Below are 6986 nucleotides of genomic sequence, written 5' to 3'. Positions count from 1 at the left end.
AAAACTGGACATCATAGGTGAATCGTATTGGCCTTATTGTTTAGCTGTGAACATAAGCTTTAATATGGCATACATTAGAAACTGAAATATGGCTGTTGTCATGACTTCATTTGGCCAAATGTCCACCAAACGCTCAAAAATCGGTTCAAAACTCGAAATTTCCCTTCAAATGAGTGATTTTTCCCACTAAATTAGCTTAAAAACGAGTTCACGTTATCCGCAGAGACACTTTAACGAAAATTCAACAAAAAAATGTGGAAAGATATATAGATATTTGCATGTAATAGGCCAAAATTCTCAACAAATTGACCATTTTTGGTACGAAAGAGTGATTTTGAGCCAAAAAGGTAAATGGAACATGATTTTTCTGGGTTAGTATGTTCAGCAAAGTCATCCAGTTATACGTTGGCTACAAAATTGCTGAAGAAAGTGGCCATAAAAATTGGATACGCTGCGAGTTATGGTTGAAAAATGGTAAAAAATGAACATTTTTGCGATTTTGAGGCCCTAGATGCCTTTTTTGGGTAAGCATTTTTTTCCTCCCATTCAATACCTACAACTTTGCTGAAGACACAAAAACAATATTCCTTACGGTTTACCGAGAAATATCCTTGTGAAAATATCGCAAAAGTGCTCAAAATCCAGTTTGAGCCAAAAATGCAAAAATTCATATAAATTCACCTGTCAACCAACTTGGCAAAACGAATGATGCAGAATTTCTAGTTTTGATGAGTACTTTCAGAAGCGATTGGTTAAAGTGAGTCCCTCATCCATGACCGAAAAAATGTTGCACAGTGTACTACTGTGTCCAAAAAGTAAGGTGACATTGCATTTAAAATTTAGCGCGCTGGGGAATTTGAAAAAATCCTTTTATTTTTAGGTTGGTAGGACTGTCTTTGACATCCCTGCCAAATTACACGTCAAAATATTCATTAGTGTTTGAGATACGCTTCGTTTTGTGGACTGCTAAAAGTGAATTTCTCGTTTTTTGCGATGTCGAAATTTGTTGATCAAAGAATTTGCATTAAATTTTGTTTGCGGAATCAATTTTCTGCTGCGGATTCGTTGAGGATGGTGCAGAAAGCCTTTGGTGATGAGGCTATGTCGAAAAAAAATGTTTACAAGTGGTATAGTGAGTTCCAAGCAGGCCGTGAATGTGTCGAAGACGAAGAGCGTGCTGGGCGACCATCAACCTCAACCGACGAAGCTCACGTCCAAAAAATTAAAGATTTGGTGTTGGAAAACCGTCGATTAACGATTAGAGACCTTGCTGATGATATTGGCATATCGAAAGGCTCAGTCAATACCATTTTGAAGGATGTTTTGGGCCTCAAACGCGTCAAATCTCGACTGGTACCGAAATCATTGAATTTTTTGGAAAAAAGGTGTCGAGTTGACGTGTGTGAAACAATGCTTTCTGACTACATTGACAAGACGAAATGCATGATCACTGGAGACGAGACTTGGATCTATGCTTACGACCCGGAAACAACCGACCAATCGAGCGAATATCGTGCCAAAGGTGAGCCGAGACCAAAAAAACCGCGCCAAAGTCGCTCAAAAATCAAGGTCATGTTGACTGTTTTCTTCGATTATCGGGGTGTTGTGCATTATGAGTTCCTTCCCCCGGGTCAAACAGTCAACAAGGAATATTATTTGAGTGTTATGCGTCGTTTGCGTAACGCTATCCGCCAAAAGAGGCCGGAATTGTGGAAAGACAACTCTTGGTTTTTGCACCATTATAATGCATCGTCTCACAATGCGATCATTCTTCGTGAACATTTCGCCAAAAACTCGACTCATATCGTTCCACAACCACCGTATTCACCTGATTTGGCACCGTGCGACTTCTGGCTGTTCAACAAGCTCAAAAGACCGCTCCGGGGACACCGTTTTGAGACGATAGAGCAGATTGAAGCCGCAGCGAAGACGGAGCTGAGGGCCATCCCTGAAGTCGACTTTTTCAACTGTTTCGAAGATTGGAAAATCCGTTGGCATAAGTGCATTGTATCGGGAGGGGATTACTTTGAAGGCGATGAAATTGATTTGGAAGAATAAATAAAGAATTTTCAAAATAAATGCAATGTCACCTTACTTTTTGGACACAGTAGTATTACACCAATTGATTTTCCATTTTCTTTTGATAAACTTGAAACGTTCATTTTTGAGCCAATTTTCTTCGATCACTTCTATCGTTTTATTGAAAAATATCCGACTATATCGACGTTGGGTCTAAGATTTTGTGATAGATCTGATAATTTGCGCATATTCCAGAAGATCCGCAATAGGCTCACAAAAATTTGCCCATCGGTGACAAATATTAATATATACAACAACAACGACTTTGGCGTAATACGTGAAATTATGGCTAGTTTCAAATCGTTGACATCTGTCACATTTGAATTCTTCTATAAATTTCCAAAGGATTTGGCATTGCAGTCAATAAGAGGCAATTGTAATGCTGATTGGTCGATATCCATTCACGAAACATCGTACAGTTCTTATGGTTTTCGAGTGTTACGGATACGAATTGAAAAGGCGAAACTGAGTTAATGATTGTATTTCAAGTCACATGCGTATTAGCAGAAAATTGAGTTGAGATTAACCATTAATGTAATGAAATATTTTTCTCTAATTTAGTTGTTTATTTTTTACAAATGAAACGCATTCTTGAATTATTTACTAGTGATCACAATTGTACTCAAGTTTCAATTGTGTAAGAAAATGGCAAAACCACATAGATTAATTTTTCTCTCAAGAATTTCAGTCAATCGGTACAATGTTCAAGACTAACGCTATGATATATGTTGATTATTATCGTTTATTCCAATTCGAATCCATTTAATTGTAATAGACTCTTGTCACCTCAAACTAGCGTAATATACTTTTCGCGGTCTTTCAAAAATAGATACACTTCTATACATAATACCACCCATAGCATTCCGAAATGAACATTTGCATTTCGGTTATACGCATAGGATATGCTAATTTATATTTTATCTTCTATTTTACTTTCAAATAAATCATTTATCACACAAAAAGTTGTTGTTATTGTTCGAAGAAAGAATTGATGGAAATCCTACCTATTTGCTTTGTGATTTGTGTATGGTATTTGTTGATCATTAGGACATTCCAAAGTCCAAACGACATGTATATGTTCTAATGACCCTAGCTAGAATAACACTGTAAAACAGCAAGGGGAAGAAGTCAAATTTTGAGTGATTGCAGCGATCGGTTAGTTTTTATTACACGCCTGACCTGACATTTTATAAAATAATCACTCTCTCGAAAATCAATTAATTTAATGCAAATTAAATTCTCGCTAGATTTTAGTGTTATTCTTATTCGGAAAATCTTGGTATAGGTACAAAGTGCTCTCCGTCTGAAAACAATTCAATTCAAGTGGTCAAATGTATTGTGGTGAGAATCATTCATTTTTGTTGATGGTTGAACACATCTTCTTCTCAACAACTAATAATAATTCTCCCCTTACATTAACAGACAAAAATTCAAAATGACAACATCTCATGGCAAGCACCACAAACTACAGTGTTATGTGTTCCTTTTGTTTGCTGGTTTAATGATTGTTGATATGTTCATTTTCATTATTCTCACACAAAAGTATAAAGGCGTTCGAGATCAGGAGCTAAAGTTCATTTACTGTAAATAGCTTTCATGTTGGATTTCCAAGGGTTTTATTTTATTTCATATTCCAAATAGGTAGGTTTTGACGTAATACTTACTCAAGCAATACAGCCAGTTGCGACGAAAGAAAATAAACAAATAAATAACAAATTGATTCCAGAAGAGAGAAATGACTGCTTAAAATTCAATACATATTCAAAAATGACACCTTTGTTCGTGAATTACGAGTATCCCAAGGTTTGTTACTTGTCAAAAAGCGTTACATATATGTGACACGGGGTTGATTCGAGTTAAAGCTGGGCATAGAAAAAACGAATGAAAAATATGAATGTTATTGTTAATATTGTCTTTTACTCAATCCCGACCGGATTCAAAGCTCCTACTGTATCGTCTGTATTAACATTGTTGTCAAATGGGATGACTAGTCTCCATGTAATGTTGCATGTAAAGCGAACGACACAGAGATATTTGCTTCAAAGTCGTTCAAATTTGTGGTTCTGGCAAGAAATGGACTGAACATTCATAGCACAAAAACTTCTTCAGAATTCGTACATAGGCACTAACAACAATTCCAATTTCGTCACACCACACTACATCATCGTACCGCCGCAAGAAGGCTACACATTTTGCTTGTTTTGCTTTGAGATCAGTTCAGCTCGTTAAGCGATTTTTTGCTCCAATGTACTTGAAATTTGTGTCTGAACGCAATCGTTGCCGTTGGTCTGGTGATGCAGTGAGTCCTTCACAACGCGTGCATGTGCACACATGATTTCTATCCGTCAGCATACGTTCCTTTCGTGCACATGAATGACTAAGGTATTTATGCATCAACTTCGTAGAACTGTAGAGCAATTCTTTCATGCCATATTTGTCTTTTCTTGACGATGTTTGCGGCAAGGAATGAGAGCTCGAAATCTGAATATGTTGGCCGATGAGATGCATGAGGAAACGCTGGTGTTTCAACGATTGAAATGCGTTGCAAATGAGCGGTATATTCATAGCCATTTTGTAAGTGTTGAAAACCCATTGCGTCAACTTGTCTAAAGGATACGTTAAATCGGTGGGCAGCTTGAGATATTCTCGATATTTTGACTTTTCATCCAAACATGTGGCTGGGATTTCATTTGGATCGCTGTCTCGCTCTTCTTCGACGAAATTCATCAGCTCATCAATACTTGAAAACATATTAATGAGCATTGAAATTGTTCGAATCTCCTGCTTGTAAAACCCATTCAATACGCTGTCAGTATGGAACTGGAAACCGCATTCACCCTTGTGCAGCGGACTACTTTGGCATTGGTCACTGCAAAGCATTGCGACAGTGCACTTCTTGCACGATACCAGATTTTTACGCTCTTTCAAGCAAACATCGCATTTACGTTCATTGTTCACGTACACACTTGCAATGAATGGCTTCTCTATCACAACCGTTTGACCAACGTCGATATTCTCTTTAGCAATGACCATTAATTCACCATTGTCATCTCGTTCAATTTTCAATACGTTTGCCATGCATGGAAAATGTTCATCTGGTTCAAAGCTCAGCTTTGGCTCAACAAATTTTGCGTACTTTGTACCTTCTTCAATGGACTTCAAACACTCCGCTTTGCGTCGATCCAGTTTTGACATCAAATCTTCGGGGTAGCCAGCTGCTTTTGCCAATTCGATATCGTTGAGACACTCGTTGTACAATTTCATCTTGAGGAAACAGGCCGAACGGTTTGCATGAGCCAAGCTGATGTTCGCTGATTCTTCCTTGGCGTAGCGCAAACTGTCATTGTAACATGCCATTGCTTCATTCCAAAACTGATTGCGAAAGAACTCATTTCCCTCATTGCGCTTTCGAAGTGAAATTTCATCATTTTTCTTGCTCGTGGTGTTGATTTGGTTCGAATGAAGCTTGTCATATGTTTCTTTCAAACTCATCCAGCCTCCATTCAATGCGAACAAGTCGACATACACGGCTTCGTTTCGTGTCGGATCTTTCGTCCACAACATGCTGCTTTCTTTGAATACTGTGGTTGTCTAGAGAATACTGATAAGATTTTATCTGTTTTTTCGTTTTTCAAAAGTATAATTCATACCAAATCCCAAAATATCTGTATCAAAAGTTGACAATGAATCAATCCAAAGACTTGTGCTGCGAATAAAAATATGTCTTTTCAAAATGGTGGCAAGAGGACGCTTGGCAAAAAAAGAATTCGTATTACGCTTTTGACTGTATTAAGTAGCAAATGATACTGCATTCATGTGTGTGTGCGTGTATCAAATCAAAACCCGTGCTGTTGTTGCATTATAGTGGTCAGACAATGATGACAAATACAACCAAGATTTCATCCAATGTTCGTGTATTGATTTGCCAATGTGTTTGTACAATTCTTGTTTTTTGCATCAGAATTTTTCAATATTTGAACATGTATGGATTAATTTCGTTCAATTTTACAGCATTTTTAATGAGATTGCTTACTCACTTTACAACGATCCCAAGTGCCTAGGTCCTCTTCTGTACTGTATTTTTTTTTAAACAAAAACGAAAATATTTTTTGAATAGTGAGATAATTTATTTTATTTATTTATTCGGATAAAGTTGTTGCCTATTTAGCAGCTTGCATTGAACAATTCCTATTCTTAAGTCATGAAAATTTAGGTAAAAATTTGTGTTTGTATGAATCTTGTTGATGTTTGAGTATCAATGAATATTTCCAATGTTTGGACGTTTGCTGTTAGACGTTTCCTTGTTGAAAGAATAAAAGGTTGATGAAGAAATGTACTATGTCACCCAATTCAACGCACCATGGAAATTGACCATATTTGCGCAACAAACATTTGCACTTCTTGACATTTGCCTTCACCTTCTCATCGATATCCTGGCTCGAGTCATTGGACCAATTTGAACAAATGAACTGAAAATCTGGATCATCCACAATTTGCTCGCGCTGTGCGACTGTTGCAGAAAGACCTTTGCATCGTTTACATTTGCATTTCATTTTTCGCTCCTGCCACAACACTTGCTTCCGTTCCTTTTTAGAATCCGTCAAGAGCCGCAACAAGACCGTGTGTGTAAGCTGTTGTCCTTTCTTGATGGGTCGAACAGTAACGATGACCGTGTTTCCACCAGATGTAGTCACATGTACGTTTGGCTCACAAGCGTGTTTGATATATCCCGAAATCAGACCAGTCTGGCTGGTGGCCCATGTTACGTTATCATGGTCACCATTATCGTTTGGTTCATTTTGAACAAGAGCTTTTGAAATAACCGAATTAAGATCCACAATCTTATAATGATGACAGATCAGGTGCATGGTGCATCGACGATGCTTTTCGGATGTGAACATTGAGCT

The sequence above is a fragment of the Sitodiplosis mosellana genome, unplaced genomic scaffold, assembly GCF_009176505.1.
Source record: "Sitodiplosis mosellana isolate CC-2019 unplaced genomic scaffold, AAFC_SMos_1.0 Smas_scaffold_3, whole genome shotgun sequence".
Taxonomy (NCBI): domain Eukaryota; kingdom Metazoa; phylum Arthropoda; class Insecta; order Diptera; family Cecidomyiidae; genus Sitodiplosis; species Sitodiplosis mosellana.
This window is presented reverse-complemented; position numbering follows the sequence as displayed.